The following is a 15,426-nucleotide window of genomic DNA, read 5'->3' as shown; positions in this document are numbered from 1 at the left end:
CACCTCTACATGCATTTTGTGAAGAATTGCGGTCAACACAATACTTCAACGAAATTGCACTTCTCGTGATTTCTATTTCGTTGCCAAACTGCGACATGAACCAAAGAACGTCTCGTCTCCAAGCACAATGCAGAAGTCTTAGCAAAATAGTGCCTACAGCTTGATCCACGTCCAGACAACTTGTTACACACCAAAGTGATGAGATGGACTGGTGCGATAAAACCTCACTGGTAGGCGGCAGAACATGAATTTAAAGGAACTATCCGTAGCTATTCACACAAGGTGATCTTCGAAATGCAAACTTGGGAGGCAGAGCAACACACAAAATGATTTCAAACGTCCACACAACACAACGGCATTACTTACCAACAAGTTCCGCAGACTGTGGGTTAAATCTACCACTGAAGAATTTCTCCTTATGCTCCTCCGGCTCAGTTGTATGGGAATCTGCAGAGAAGAGGAAATAGTTAATACTTTTTCAAATATACAAGAATAATGCAAATATGTTCAGAAGGACTTTCTGGAAGCTAGTATTTAACATGAACCGGATTACCAGTGCCATCTACATTACCACGATCTAACTGCAAAGTGAAGAGAAAATATCTGAAGCAACTTATTTGTGATTTTCTTCGCGTATAACCAAATAATACATATACCTGGTCAGCTTTTCCAGAAATTTCCTTAACCTTCAAAAACAATTTTCGAATTGGACAATAATTGGAGGAATATGTTAACGTTAATGTCTATCTGGACCTCTGGAAATGCCAGGAAGTCGCTTGTTCAAATACCCACAGTTTACCGCAGTGGTTACATGTTTTCAGGCGAGGAACTCCTTCACTTACCGGTACTAGTTTTAAGTGCACTTAAGGTGACGGCTTGCTGTGGGAGACAAGTCAACCTCTTCGAACCCTACTCTGCGGCACAGTAAAAGTTGCCAGTGGTAGCTGTAATTCTTCAGGAAAAGGCGGCGAGAGGGAGGAAAAAAAAAAAAGTTCGGGAGGCGGGGCAGAGCACTACACGCCTACTGGTTACAGTATAAGAGAAACACTTACCGAACCCTTCTGATACAAGCTTCCCGTCTGTTCTAGCGATCAGCCCCAAATGAACTAATCCCTAAAAGTATTACAATGACCAACTATTTGTCGCCAGAGATATTGCTCAAGCGGCATCATTGTGCTAACGCAACAATTACAGGCAGCCTCCTAAGAGGCTCCTGCGTCCACATTGGCCCACTGCTTCCGCTGACGCTTCCCATAGGCTGACTCCGAATCATGCAACGCCCTGTACTCACCATGCCAGGCACGACTGGGGAAGTTTGCATGATGTGATTGATTGTTTTGCATGCCATAAAGTCGTTGCCATGGCGACCGTAGTTTCAAATCCCAAACAAATCGGAATAATCGTTCGGATTATTAGAACAATTTTGCCGAAGGAGAAAGGGAGGGTAATAGGGCATTTCACTTAGGCACCTTACAAAAATGTACGACCCCTTAAAAATGTCGTTAACAACTATCAAATTAATCAATGCAAATTCAGTTCCAGAGGCGTCCACTATCGATGTTAATGAAACAAATTTCACAAGTATCAAGGTGGCGGAGTGCAAATTGCCGACACACTAATACAAAAATACATCAAAACGTGGTTCATAGGTACTCCCACTCATTTTGACAACACAAATTTCTAGATCTCTTAGAATTTTCCAAGAAATTTACGAATAAAATTTTAGGTGGCATTCGATTCCACGGCTTACACAGTCTGTCTTTCTAAACTTGCCATTCAAGAAAAAGCTTATTCAAAACCTCAAAATTAGCAGGAATGAATAGACAAAACACAATGGACGGGACGCGAACCTAGAACCTGCGAGATATGGGATATACACCATGGGGGATATGTGCAGTCACAGACACTTCCGAGTTCTCGCAATCCCATTAACTTTCAATGGAATCGTTACAACCCAGAAATGTCCACGACTGTACAACCTACTAGATATATTGACCAATCCAGCCGATATACATATCTACCATTCAGGAAACATTAAATCAGACAAAGGCAAACATATCCAGGAACAGAAACCACCATGGCGACACCAAAAGCCTTCAGTCGAAATAAGTTTTTCTTAGAAACATGGTCAAACAGGAACGGCCAGAACTCTAAAGACAAAAATCTCTCTTGCGACCATATCTATAATTCCTTTACATTTACGTAGGCCACAAAGCCTCCTGGAGTTTGAGCGTACTCTACGCGAAGAGGGTGGGGAGGGGGAAGAGCATCGACTGACTGCCAGTAGTTCTGACGCTGAAGGTAGTAATTATAAAACGTTTCGTGATGTGGTATGGATCGAACAGTCGAGTCAGGCAGCTTTCGGTGCCAGCCTGTCTAGTACGCTCCCCCACAAAATAGCCTGACACACGAACAAACCGCTTCGCACATAAGGAAAAGCAGAACATGGGCACCAATAATGTCAACTTGCTCACAACGCAGGATTTTATTAACAAAATTCTCCATATTGTTAGCAGAGAATATGGATGTTATCATTTTGTATTATTTTACGCCTCAAGGCTGATCACGACGATGAGGATGAATATCACGAAATTAGGACACGACGTGAAAAAGATTTTCGCCTAAAGCCAACAACTGCTTCACTATATGACATTCAGATACACTAAGAATGGGATAAAGAAAAATATTACATATGTTACAACTAAGGGTCTGATGTATAGGCACACAACTTGTAAAATATACAGGCACAAAAAATGTATTACAAAAGACTGAACACGCACTTACTATTAATGTTCTTAATTACGCACTCCTTTCGGTCTCCCTTGGCGAATAGCGACGACAATGATGAAAAATTGATGAAGGATAAAAAAAGGTAAAGTGCTTCCCTGTGCAAAGCACTACGCCATGAAGGCGTATAGGGGGTGTGGGGGTAACGCCCCACACTTTCTTGATCCGGTCGTGAGTGGGGGGTGATGTGATCAGCATCACGCCCCTGACCGCCTTTACCCCCAAGGAACCCATGTTATTCGACGCTGGATGGGCGCCGGGGCCGCTTCCATCGTTAGAAACGTTCCCGGATTTGAACCGGCCGGGGATCGAACCCGGAACCTTTAGCATGGTAGTCAGACGCGTTACCGACTGAGCCACCGCGGCCACTACAAATTGATAAAGGAGCACTAACAAAACAAGATCACAATCTAACAATGTACTGCTGAGAGCCAAAGCAGCGAAAGAAAGCGGGAATGAGAAAAAAAATACAAAGGCATTTTTCAAAATTGGGATTTATAGGCGCTACAAAAATGAGTTACCGGGCTCCAAACAACGTGAAACGACAAAATAGTTTGTTTTTTATAGTAAGATTTAAAAACATTTCTGTAGGATTTTGGAATACCAGTTTCCCTTTGTGGCAGGCACAGTGGCATAGCGGCCGCCTAAGCTTTTTCCGTATTAAAAAAAAAAAAAGAGCTAAAATAAATTTCCGAAGTTGTTCACGCCTGTCATGCATTACCCGCTACGTGTTACACGATGTTTAGCTACTCTACGATAGGTAGATGAGCTTTCATTTAACTATAAACCAGAAATGCCTAACGGACCACCAATGTGTTTTTATGTGGTACCCTGGACTACATTTTGCGGACTTACGAGGCTCTGGCGTCAGTAAAATCCTATGTGGGACTTGTGTTGTGTGCTGTCCATGTGTGTTTGCGATTGTCCCATCTTATCACAAATCATCCTCATCTTCGCAATTAGCCAAAAGTGGCAGAAAAGCGAAAGCGAAGTCAAAAATAGTATAGCAAATTAATCAAATCGACCATCATTGAATCTTGGGCTGGAGCAGCCAAGGAAATTGCTGTTGGGGCTATAGCCCCACCTACCTCAAGATTCAAAAGAGGAGTGATTTGATTATTATACAATATACCACCAAGATGGTATTATTTTTTAATGTTTCCCCGATGGCATAGTGGTATAGATCGACAAGGGAAAAAGCCTTGGGACGAAAAGTTCCCGCGTAGCTTTCCCTTCTTCCCTCTAGCTCGGGCCATAAGGAAGCATGGTCCACTCTCCCACTCCCCTACTCGCGGGGGTACGGTGCACAGGAGTCGTGGGTCTGCGCAGGTTGTTTTGCTCGTGGTTCAACTATATCGTCGTCACCCTGTGATCAAGGGGCCCCAGGTTGGATACCCGGGATTATTGGTTCGGATCCCTTTTAAGTTGTAGGTTCAGTCCCGATTATCCTATATATGCATAAAGTGGAATTAAAACTCGATTCAGTATTTGTTTAATGCCTGTGTATGTATCTACCTTTAACCTATTTTTTTATAAAAATATTGTATCAAGCAAAAAATGCAAAAGATCATAATTCACTAAATATTAGACTGTTTGAAGCTGCTTTTTCCTTCAAGAAAGAATATTGGTTGCGCCACTGCACTAAAGTAAAAGAAAGTATTTCCAGTATCCTCTTCCAGTTATTTTCCGAGATTCATGTTATTCATTGGAAGGCAGGGTGTTTTGGGTAAAGATTAATTTCTTGAACAACTGTGGGGGAGGGAGACTGGTTCACTTCTTGAACAACTGTGGGGGAGGGAGACTGGTTAACTATTTTACGTCCGTCTACACCCCTCTGACATCTCCTTACTCACGAGACTGTGTTAAGTCTGGTCTTCAACTCGTCACCTACCACCCTTACCAGTGAAGGTGTATACTCGTTACAAACTTCAAAAGCGAAAATGAAAAACTTTACTTGTAGTCATTTATCCAGATTCAAATCACGTGCTTTTCCCGCGAAAAATAAGTACAAAACAGTTACATTGTTGAATTTGCATTAATCTGATAGATGGTAGAAGGTACAATTGTCCGATCTGCATTGCACCAAGACACATTGCGAGTGTGGAGGCATGGTCACGCACATTTTCGATCTCAGCCATAGTAGGTGCTTCATCCTAGCCTATAACACTCGAGTATCCATGGCTCAGAATAAACATCCGAGTTTGCCTATTTCCGCTAGACGTAGTATGTACAATAGATCATGGTAGTAGTCACCTAAGTTGGAGAACCTTGTTCTTGTGCGTCTTGATGGACGGAAGGACCTTTCCTGCAGAAACACCCGAAGGAGTGGGTGAATGCTTCGGTTTTCAATTAACTTCAGGTAAGTCCACCAGAATAGGGCAACAACCTATTCGAAAACCATGACAAAAAACCTGAAGATCATGAACAGGTCCTTCGTTTGTGTATAAACAAATCACGGGAATTTTTCCGAACTACAACAGAACCATAGCCAATGTCAGTATTCTAAATGTGTACGTTCTATAATAGAGTGTCATATTTCTTGCTTAATTGTTCAAAATGGGAATACAGAAATAAAGTTTCCGAGTAGCTTCCCCATTGTCCTCACGATGCTCGGTCAACAGCAAAATGTTGAAGCCATTCCTGGGATTGAACCAGGGACCGCACGCACCAGCGGCGAGAACGCTAATCATTCGGATTTGGGACACACACATGTCGTTGCTTGGAGACCGGAGCCAAACACAACTTGTGTTCGTGATTGATTAACAAGTTTCCAGTAAACTTCAAAACTAAAAAAAGACGTGGTACAATTTTGTGCAATAACTTTTACGCAAGTTATTATTAATAAAGGGGAAGCTGAGGGCGATACTGAACAACATATAAGTCTGTGTTAAGCAATATTTTTCTTCTAAACTCTTTCCTGGACACCAAACGACCTGCAAACACATTAAGGTCTAACTTCAGGGTGTTTCATAAGCAGAGCGACATTACGAGGTGGCATTAGCATTGCGCCATTCACAAGAGGTGGTTCTGTGCGCGTAAATTATGCATGGCGAAGGCCTCCTCTCCCTTCTTGTAACAAACATCAAGATGCCTGTTGCAATGGTTTTCTGCTTTTTCGACAAACAGATCGATAGAGACCACCTGGCACGTCCAGGTAGACGATGTTAGCGTCACGTCACATGACCTCACTTCCGGATGCGTTGAAACCCGACATGCGATCCAGTTTCGAAAATTCTGGGAGACGAATGTGGAGTGGCTTAACTAACAAATGCAATCTGTTTCACCTTACGATTTTGGCTCAAAATTTCGCCTTGGTAACCACTGTCACTAGCGGGTAACTAGCAACTGCGGTGGATTGACGACCTTTTCTCGTGGGAGACGGACCTTCGGGTACAATCAATGAATATTGTTTGACCTCTCAGTAGGTGATAGTCATTTATTCTTACAGCAAACCGGCGAGTTATTGGTCAAAAGTTTAAAGTTCGATTCGAACATCTGTGCAATGTGCCTCCACCGTGAATCGAGCGCGGGATTCCTTGTTTACACTTCCACATGGGGTAGGTTGTTAGGGAGGCTTCATTTCCATTATGCAAATTGTTGTGGGCGTGTCAAAAGATCCTTCACAACAAAACTAATATTTGGGGGATCGCAAGATCAAGAATGCAAAATATTTAACAATTACACTTACTAACATTTAATAATAGCTTTAGGGGCCTCCCCGATGGCGCAGTGGTAGCGTCCTCGCCTTGTAATCAAAGGGACCCGGGTTCGATACCCGGTGGAGGCACAAGTTGTTCGGATCCCATTTTAAACTGTAGGTCCAGTCCCGATTAGCCTTACTGTGCATAAAGTGGACTTAAAACACAAAATCAAACAAACAATAAAAGCTTTAGTTATCTGTACACGTCCATTCCGCAAAGAAGATTGTAAGGGTTGCAGTTGCCTTGTTATACTTTCATTCACTAGTGGGGAAAAGCTGATATTTGTGTGCCTTTTGAAAAAGGTCACCCCTCGCACCTAATGTTTCAGGTGTGTGTGTGTGGGGAGGGGGGGATAGATGAAATAACCAACGTCCATGCCATGACCGAGACTAGAACACAAGCTGAGAATTTAACGTGCTGGATGAAGTGGAATTAATTCATAGTAGGACCCTGAAGTTACTTATTTCCTGCCAGGGCGTGTGGCTAGTCTATATCTAAATAACGTATCCATGCTAAAATTTCCGATTCTAGTACACCGACTTTATGCTAGTGTGTGCTGGTTACGTTAATGCGTATATAAACAAAAACGAGTTTGACACCAAAGGAAATATAGGGTCTTCACACATTTCTCATACTCATTTTGAAGATATTAACATCCACATAGGAAACACATGATGTATCACATTTCATTGGGTTCTCTCAAAATACGTTTGAAGCCATTAATATTCCGATTCCGAAGAATTTCTTGTATGTGGAGGGGAAAAAACTCGCCCTCCTGATTTACCTGAAGTTACGCTATGTTAGAATAACTGCAAAGGCATCATATTAGAATTTTAGAGGCAATTATTATAGCAAGTTTAAGGTTTGTCATGGAACACACCGTTCAAAAGTACTAACTGGGAAGCTAAAAACTCGGAAACAGCCCGAAAAATCTAGATTTGAATAGAATAAGAACATTTGCTTCAACATGTGGTATATCCTGCACAACAAAAAATTATATGTAACATCCATATCATTTAAAGTTCAATAGCGCCATGGCGGGAAAACACACATACAAAGGTTATCACACGAATTCAATAATTTGCTTATGATACATTTCTGTTTATATATTTCGTAGGTTTTCAAAGTTCTTGATCTTAAATGTGGTTTCATGATTTAGTCTTGAAGTATGAAACCGGGACCAAGTCACCAATTTCATTTAGAAATATCTGGTTACACAAATTTTACTATCAGATTAAGAACAAGCTATGCAAATGAGCCTCTAACATGAAACATAAAATCAATACTTGGATGGCTAGCTTTCATCATCATTATAGTAAATTCTGAATTTGTTGAGTTACAGTACGCAAATGCCAAAAAAGGCAAACAGTTCCCACTCGCAAAACCCTCGTTTTCCTAAAACGTAGATTTTTTTGATTTTTATTTTTTATTTTTTTTCACACACTTCGCTCTTCAACTTTTGGCTTATCTCAAACACACAACTCTCAGAGGATTATACTGGCTATGAGTCCAGAGCATCGCAACAGTACAGGGTATACCTCGTGGAAGTGAGTTTGACATTTAGGTGCCTTCTAGAACTTTTTCTGCATTGTAAATGTTGGGAATTTCTTGTAAATCGCAGTATTACACCACCAATGGAAGACAATCACTTCAGGGGGAAATAGTGTTTAGATTGAGATTTTCATGGTGAGATTTTCTTGATTCGAAGAAACCCAAATGGAGTCGATCCATTTTACATCACGATATCAGCAGTGAAAATATGAGCACAGATAACACGTATAACAAAAACATTACGTACTGATTCACTGCTTGATGAACGCAGTTGTGCACGTCCGTTTGGACAGACTGTGTCATGGGGAGGGACACTTTCCCCTAGGTCGTTCTCTCAGGCAGCTGGGGAGCACTGTTACCAACTTAGCTCTTTTGGAGTCAGATCTGGCTCTTTCGTGCACTCGTTTGGCAGTGAACTGTGGCACTCGCCCCCTGCCCCACTATGATGCCATCACTAGCCCTGGTCCATATAGACCAACTTTTGCCACGAGTATAAATTTTGCACGTGTCGTGATATTAGTCTAAGGGCCAAGTGGCCAAAATCAAGAATTCGGTATAATTTTGGGGCACTAATTTTCCTTTATGCCACAGTTATATGGGTGTCTAAGGATACAAAAAAAAAAAACATGCTTGCCATCTCAAAGTGGTAGCTAATAGAAATGGCGGCCAATCCAAGATGGCGGATGTTGACATTTGAAAAAATGTGGCGGATGTTGACATTTGAAAAAATGACTCTCTGAAACTAAAGGCCCGATCTCGACGAACTTTTTTTTTAAATGAAAGCTTAATATAAGTTCTATATTTAATGTTGTCTTCAGTTTTTCGATAGGAGCAATCGTTACGTTGCTAATCACAGATTGGTAAAAACATTGTATTTTTTTACTATTAATTTTATATTTATCATGCATTTATTAATAATCTAGGAATCTGAGAAGAAAATGTTCAAACAAACATTGTAGCCTAAACGATTATCTTTAATTTGACATATTACAATTGTTGGTTTTCACCTTAGAATTCATATAAAACTAATCAATTATGTAGTATGTGCATCGAATTCTTCTAGCAGCGGATGCTTTTGAAGTTTGGATAGAATTTCATCTTTAGAAAGACTTGCAAAAGCGTACATTTACCTATTCTAATAAAGAAATTCATTACTTTATCTTAAAAATTATATCAGAAGCCATGGACAAGTCAATACCATATCAGAATTTACAGTGTACTACATTTCTTCATGAAGGATACAATTTCAAAATAGTTGAAATAGCTCCGGTAATGTGCGGCTATGTCGATTAACGTATACAATCTACGTAAGCTGCGCGAATATTTATGTTATTTAACGTCGCTTTTCTTCCACTTTTGGCGCTAATCGCGACGATGAGGAGTTTGATGAAATTGATGATTATCATGTAACACAAAGTACACCCATACCCAGGCCGCGATTAGAACCCGGGACCCCGGTATCGTAGCGCGCTGTGCTAACCACTTCGCCAGAGAGGTCGGCAAGCAAGGCGATGAGCGCAAGATTAACATTGTAGCATGAAATGGAATTATTCTGCTTTTCAACTGTTGGGTGTGAAAAGTATGCACTCTGCACAGTTAAATATGTTTCCATCAATCAAGAGAAAAATATATATATATTGCGTTTGATAAAATGCTGTTGTCTTATGATTGCCATGTGTTTTTATGTCAACATTTTTACCATTTCCCAACATTTGATGCTGGAAAGAGATGAGTTTTGTGGTTGCTGTTGTAGTTTTTAAGTCCAAGTTATGGACCAATAGGTAGGTAAATGAGGCTGGACCTACAGTTTAAAGTGGAATCCGAACCAACATGTTCCATCGGGGATCGAAATGGAACCCCTTGACGTTACCACCACCATTGGGGAGGCACCGTTGCTGTTGTAAATAGGATTGTTTTCAACTAAATACCTACCTGGCCTGAAATCATACCCTCCGGGCTGGCTGCTTTACTAGTTTTGACGACAAGGCCATGCTCTAAGTGCAACTGGGTTTCTCTGCTAAATTCTATGGAACAACCAATCAGAGAGAAAGTTTGGCCATGTGAAGATAATCTGAGTTTGGGATGATGTGCATTCGCGTTCAGTTCATTAATACTTAGGAATTTATCCAAAGCAATGCGATTTGTACGCGGAAAATGTGATTAGCAGATAATGAAAATTCTTATTACAAATGTATTAAATGTTTGGCATATATTAGTAGAAATGTTTTTTTTATGAATCCTGCGAATCTCATGTGTGAATATGCATACCAGAGTTCATTAAAAAGCTTGTTCAGTATGAATTACCATATTTTAATTTGAGCCAATTTCTAGTCCATACTTTTCTCTCAATTAATTTAATTTTTAATAACAGCCGTGGCTATTCTCCTACCACGTTCTCAAAATCGCTCGTCTATATTTTCATCTGCTCTGCGCAATGTCTTGTGGTAAACAAAAGTAACAAGTATCGTGTGAGGCGAAAACTAGCAGCTGAGCCAGTACAACTAGAAAATCCAGCAGGAAATCTAGCCTAGAGTGATTCAGGCATTACAGTCTACGGAACACGACTGAACAGCTACAAGTTTCAACTGTGACTTGTCTAAACGGGAACAATGAAGCAGAAAAAAAAAGAATTGATGATCAACCCCGTATGTGAAAATGTCCCAAAATATCCACGACCATCGCGAAGGAGAGGGGGAGGGTAACAAGCCAAGCAATAAATAGCTTAGCTTGTAAGTTTCCAAGTCACATTGTCGCACCATTCTTAGTCCCCCGCTGCTCTACATCAATAGCGTTTAATCCATCAATGCGAAGGAGGAAGCCGCTGGATGCTCCGGAGAGGGTCTACACCTACTATTCATTTGCTTGGTTAATTTTTCATGAGAGCTTCGTCATAAAATTTGTATTTGGGGAACTCTTATCGTGTCAAAGCCGGTGCGGTGTTACTTTGTGATTGGTGGTTGCCGTGGATACCAACCCACTCTGCGGACAAACTTTCCTTCGGCGCACGCAAACAGGTCATCAACCGGGCGCGCTCGATTCGGAACCCCTTCAGCCAATATCATCGTCGGCAGAATTCGACTTTTCTCGTTCCGACCATATTATGTTCATGCAAGAAATAACCTAAGAATCTTCTAATACGGTATACGATTTACTGGGGACGATCCAACATTTGACCGAAGATAAATCTTGTAAAACATTACTAGTGGCGGCGGAACAATTAACTTTTACGTCAGCGCATAAAAATATAACGAGAATTCAACAATCTGAAAGACTCCGTCAATATGTACGAAAAATTTAATAAATATTAATAATCATAGTTACATCTTGCATACGCTTTGATGTTGGTGAACACTATAGAAACAGTAAGGTAGCAATTCTTTCGTACTTAACGCTAAAAGTTTGAGATTCTTTATACTATCCTACTGGGAGACTACTACGGCACTGGTTACGTATATTATTGTGAAATATTGTATGCCTTGTTAGAATTTTTATTCAATTTAGAATTATTATTTAAAAACAAATCTTACTCGATGAACCAATAGCCAAAGTTTGAGTGATAAACAATTTCTTCGATCACACAATGTGTGGTGAATATGAAAGCGCTGTTCGTTATAGAAACTTTAAGCTTTTCATCTCGATCACTTGAAAATCTACTTTTTTCTTTAGCATTACAAACAATCGTTAAAAACTGTGGTACAAAACTAACTGTTTGACCCCCTCTCCCCATTCTGCTTTGGGTCTGTGGTGGTCTCGTGCTACCACTGCTGTTAAGGAACCTAAGGCAATCAATGGCGTGCAGGGTTCGAACCTAGGGAGAGAAACCAGGGAAATGTTCCCCAGTCTCCGTTTCTACATTTGCTCCCAATCCTGGAAAAAAATTCTCTTCGAACATTACAACTTTCTCATCACTCATCAATAATTTTCAGCAGAATTATATTACTGGCCTGTCAATATTTTGTGAAAAGAATGAAAATTCTGGAACTGTATATTGTACAAAATTGTCTATACTGTGTAAAAATGATCTTCAAATAAACATCCCTTAAAAATCGTACAATTTCTTGCTATTGCTATTGTGCTGATAAAATTTGAACGCACTTGTACGAGTAGTGATGCGGCTTACAAAATATAAAAGTTCGAACAAAATTTCTGAAGCCAATAAAAGTCTATTCTGTTTAATTCTATAGTTGAACCACAAGCAAAGAAATCTGCGCACACCCGCGACTCCTATGCACCTTACTCTCGCGAGGAGGGAGGGGCCAGGAGGTTTGGAATCAGGAGTATGGGGAACACCACAGAAAAGATATGCAAAGTGCTTAGGAAAGCGGGCATTAAAACTTACAGGAAGGGAGGGAGAAGCATCTTTAGAATAGCAAAGAATGCAAACAAGAAAAAGGAAAACAGAAGAGGAAGGGATTATCTACGAAGTGAAATGTAAAGAATGTCAGAGTGTACACAGGAGAAACGAAAAAGAGGCTGAAAGACAGGTTGAAACAACATAGGGAAGATGTACGACTTAAGAGAGAAATGAGATATTTAAACACACGAGGGAAACAGGACATGACAAGAGTGGGATGAGGCTAAGCAGATAGGAAGGGAGAAGAGAATACTAGTGAGAAAATGGAAGGAGGCCAAGGAAATAGAAAAGAAAGATGAAGACACAATGAACTGGAATGGGGGACTGAAGATAAACAAAGAATGTAAGAAGGTGTTAGAAAGAGTGGAAAGGACAAGAGACAAAGAGGAGAGAAGGAAGAAGAATGAAGGAAAAAGAGTGTGAGATAGAGAGTCCAACCAAATTCCAGATGAACGAAAATGTTTAGCTAAATCGCCTTTCAGGTGAAAGTACAGTTGATAAGGGAAAGCCACCTGCTAGAATGTTCCAGAACAACTTTCTAATAGTCTGGAGGGGAGTAATTTTTGTGTGTATATATATATATATATCTTCTTGTTTTGTACCTTATTTAATTTGGATTTGATACAGAGTCTGACGAAGACCTTGCTAGAAGGTTGAAACATTACGTTTAGTTTATGTTTTATAATAAAATAAATTTCTGCCTTGGTCAGCATACTGAGTTTTCCATATCATGGAAACAAGGCTTAATTGTGTTATAATGTTTCCTTATGGCCCGAGCTGAACGGAAGAAGGGTTTCAAAGGTTTTTTCCCCTTGTGGTCTGATTCCTAACAATTACTTATCATTTGATTTCCATTTGTTTTAGTCAATGCTAGGATTCGAGCGTGTGAAAAAAGCAGCTGCTTTAAAAAAATAGGATACGACTATATATATATATATATATATATATATATAAAAACTGATAATTGCTTATCAAAAGTAATAGCACAGCAGTTTTTCGAAAAACTGCTTCGCTGGCATCGTCCAAATGAACCTTGCAGTTACAAAATATTTTGGATGTGGAAAGTATTGCAAAATCTGTAAGGTCTGTAATAGTCTTACGCCACAAGGGGAAATAGGAAGCAAAACTAATTCGGATGAAAATTCTAGTGCTTAGTTGTTGCATCACCTAATAATAAATGCACGGAGGGAAAGGGCCTGGAGGGAGGGGAGCTAACGCTTTATGTCGCATCGATATTTCAAATATTCAAAAGGGGCGCACACTTAGTCCACACGCAAATGGTGGTTGTACACACTGTCATCATCGACTTGGCAACTCCATAGCAACGCTTTGTTTACTGGTCGGCAACATGGGGTTGTCGCAACGCGTAACAAATAGCCTTCACCGGCTTCGAAAATATTGCAAAAACATAATCAAACCTCAACTTCCGTCATTTCCCGCTCATCCACCTTTTCCATTTCGGTAAAGTTCACGCTCGACCTCATTTAGATATCCCCCTTAAGCAAAAGTTTGGTCTATAAATCAACTGATCTTCCTTGGCTTCCTTTCCTCAAAGGTAATTTATTTTTATGCTGTTAATCAATACAGCTGGGCGAGGATTGTAAAATCCGAGTTTCACTGACGCTGAAATTTGTCAAAACCAAGAATGATAATGTCTGTATATTTATGAAAACATCTTCCTAAGGGAAACCAAAAACTTCATTCTTATCCGAAAAATTGGATATTTGTTTATGTGAATTTGATCAAGAACCAAGAATTGGTGTATTGAGATTTGACTAACAGTACCTCTGAACGATGAAAAAAAGTGTGAGAAAATTTACAAATTTATCCATTACCAAGATTACTTAAAACTTGAAAGTGGATATTCGGATCTCTCTCTCAACATTCAAATAGTTTTTTACGTACATTATAAACAAAGGCCGGATTATTAGGTGAAACCTTTTCTCCATTTATAGCAGGGCTGAGCCGATACCACTTTGAACATATACCGATGCCTAGAGGCACATATTTTTGGTAAATAAAGAAGCAAAATTTCGGTACAAAAACAGTCAATTTCGGGTTCAAAAGCAGTAAATAAAATTAAATTTCCCTGTTATAGCGGTGAAAAAGCTGCATATAAAACTACACTTTGGTTTAAAAATGTGAATATAATCCCAAATTTGATTTAAAAACTGCACTATTATACAAAATACACATATATCTTCTAATAGCACATTAAATCATTACCAGAATGTTAAGTTTATTCGTGTATAAAGGGGCCCATTTTTGCGTCTCAAATATTTACAGCAGAAGTAATACATTTTCCGTGAATTGCATAACTCGCAGGATACTTCAGACTTCAGAAAGTGTCGCGTCGATATATAAACTGTAAATTTCGTGTTTAAGAGTTTATTTCGCATTTTGCAGTTCATTTCGCATCATTTCGTGACAAAACAGGGTAGGAAAATGCACCTCTCAGCTTTCAGAAACATGAAAAATTAACATTACAATGTGTTATTACACATTTCGTGTTTTCGTCAAAAACGAAATATGCATGCCTCTACCGATGCCTATACCCTTACCAAATTGTAAAAATTTAAAGCTGTTCCAAATATTGATGAATGTTGTGCAAGTATTCTACTAACAAATTACATCAGAATATTAAAATATATGTTATGTAATCAGAAGATTTAAGCAACATTCGTGCAAAACAAAAAGTTCGAATTTTGCATAATTTCCAGAATAATTCCGCTAAAGTGTCATGTAACATTTTTGCGGACCCCACGAAAACCAAAATGCCGGGAAAGTATCGTCTGATATCGGCAAATAAATTCCAACCGTACTTTCAGATACCGATACATCCGCTCAGTCCCCAATTTATACTGAGGATGGATCCTGAAATACGAATTTTATTTCAAATAACCTGGGTCAGTGTACTATGCGGAGGATATAACAAATTAATAATTATATGTACACACATGTCTTAGTATTTGCTCATAATCTTGATAAGATATTCAAGCCCTTCTTTATCGTTCACAATTAAATTACTTGGCT

The 15,426-nt window shown here is 39.6% G+C and overlaps 1 protein-coding gene across 3 annotated transcripts in view; it reads right to left on the bottom strand.

Moving 5' to 3' along the window:
* Positions 1-15,426, bottom strand: part of HnRNP-K (Heterogeneous nuclear ribonucleoprotein K) — a 101,776-nt gene that overhangs the window by 44,921 nt on the left and 41,429 nt on the right. Inside the window, exons 1-2 of one of the 3 annotated variants that reach the window (XM_083140136.1) lie at positions 1,053-1,147; positions 367-447 (exon numbers count right to left, since the gene is read on the bottom strand). The gene's annotated coding sequence lies outside the window, so the exon portion shown is untranslated. Of the gene's footprint in view, positions 1-366; positions 448-842; positions 938-1,052; positions 1,148-15,426 lie in introns of those variants that run through there. The other 2 variants (XM_083140127.1, XM_083140118.1) reach the window with 2 other exon arrangements.

Source organism: Lepisma saccharinum, chromosome 1 (genome assembly GCF_977018435.1).
Source record: "Lepisma saccharinum chromosome 1, izLepSacc3.1, whole genome shotgun sequence".
NCBI lineage: Eukaryota > Metazoa > Arthropoda > Insecta > Zygentoma > Lepismatidae > Lepisma > Lepisma saccharinum.
The sequence above is the reverse complement of the archived record's forward strand: the minus strand, read 5'-3'. Positions and strand labels throughout refer to the sequence as shown.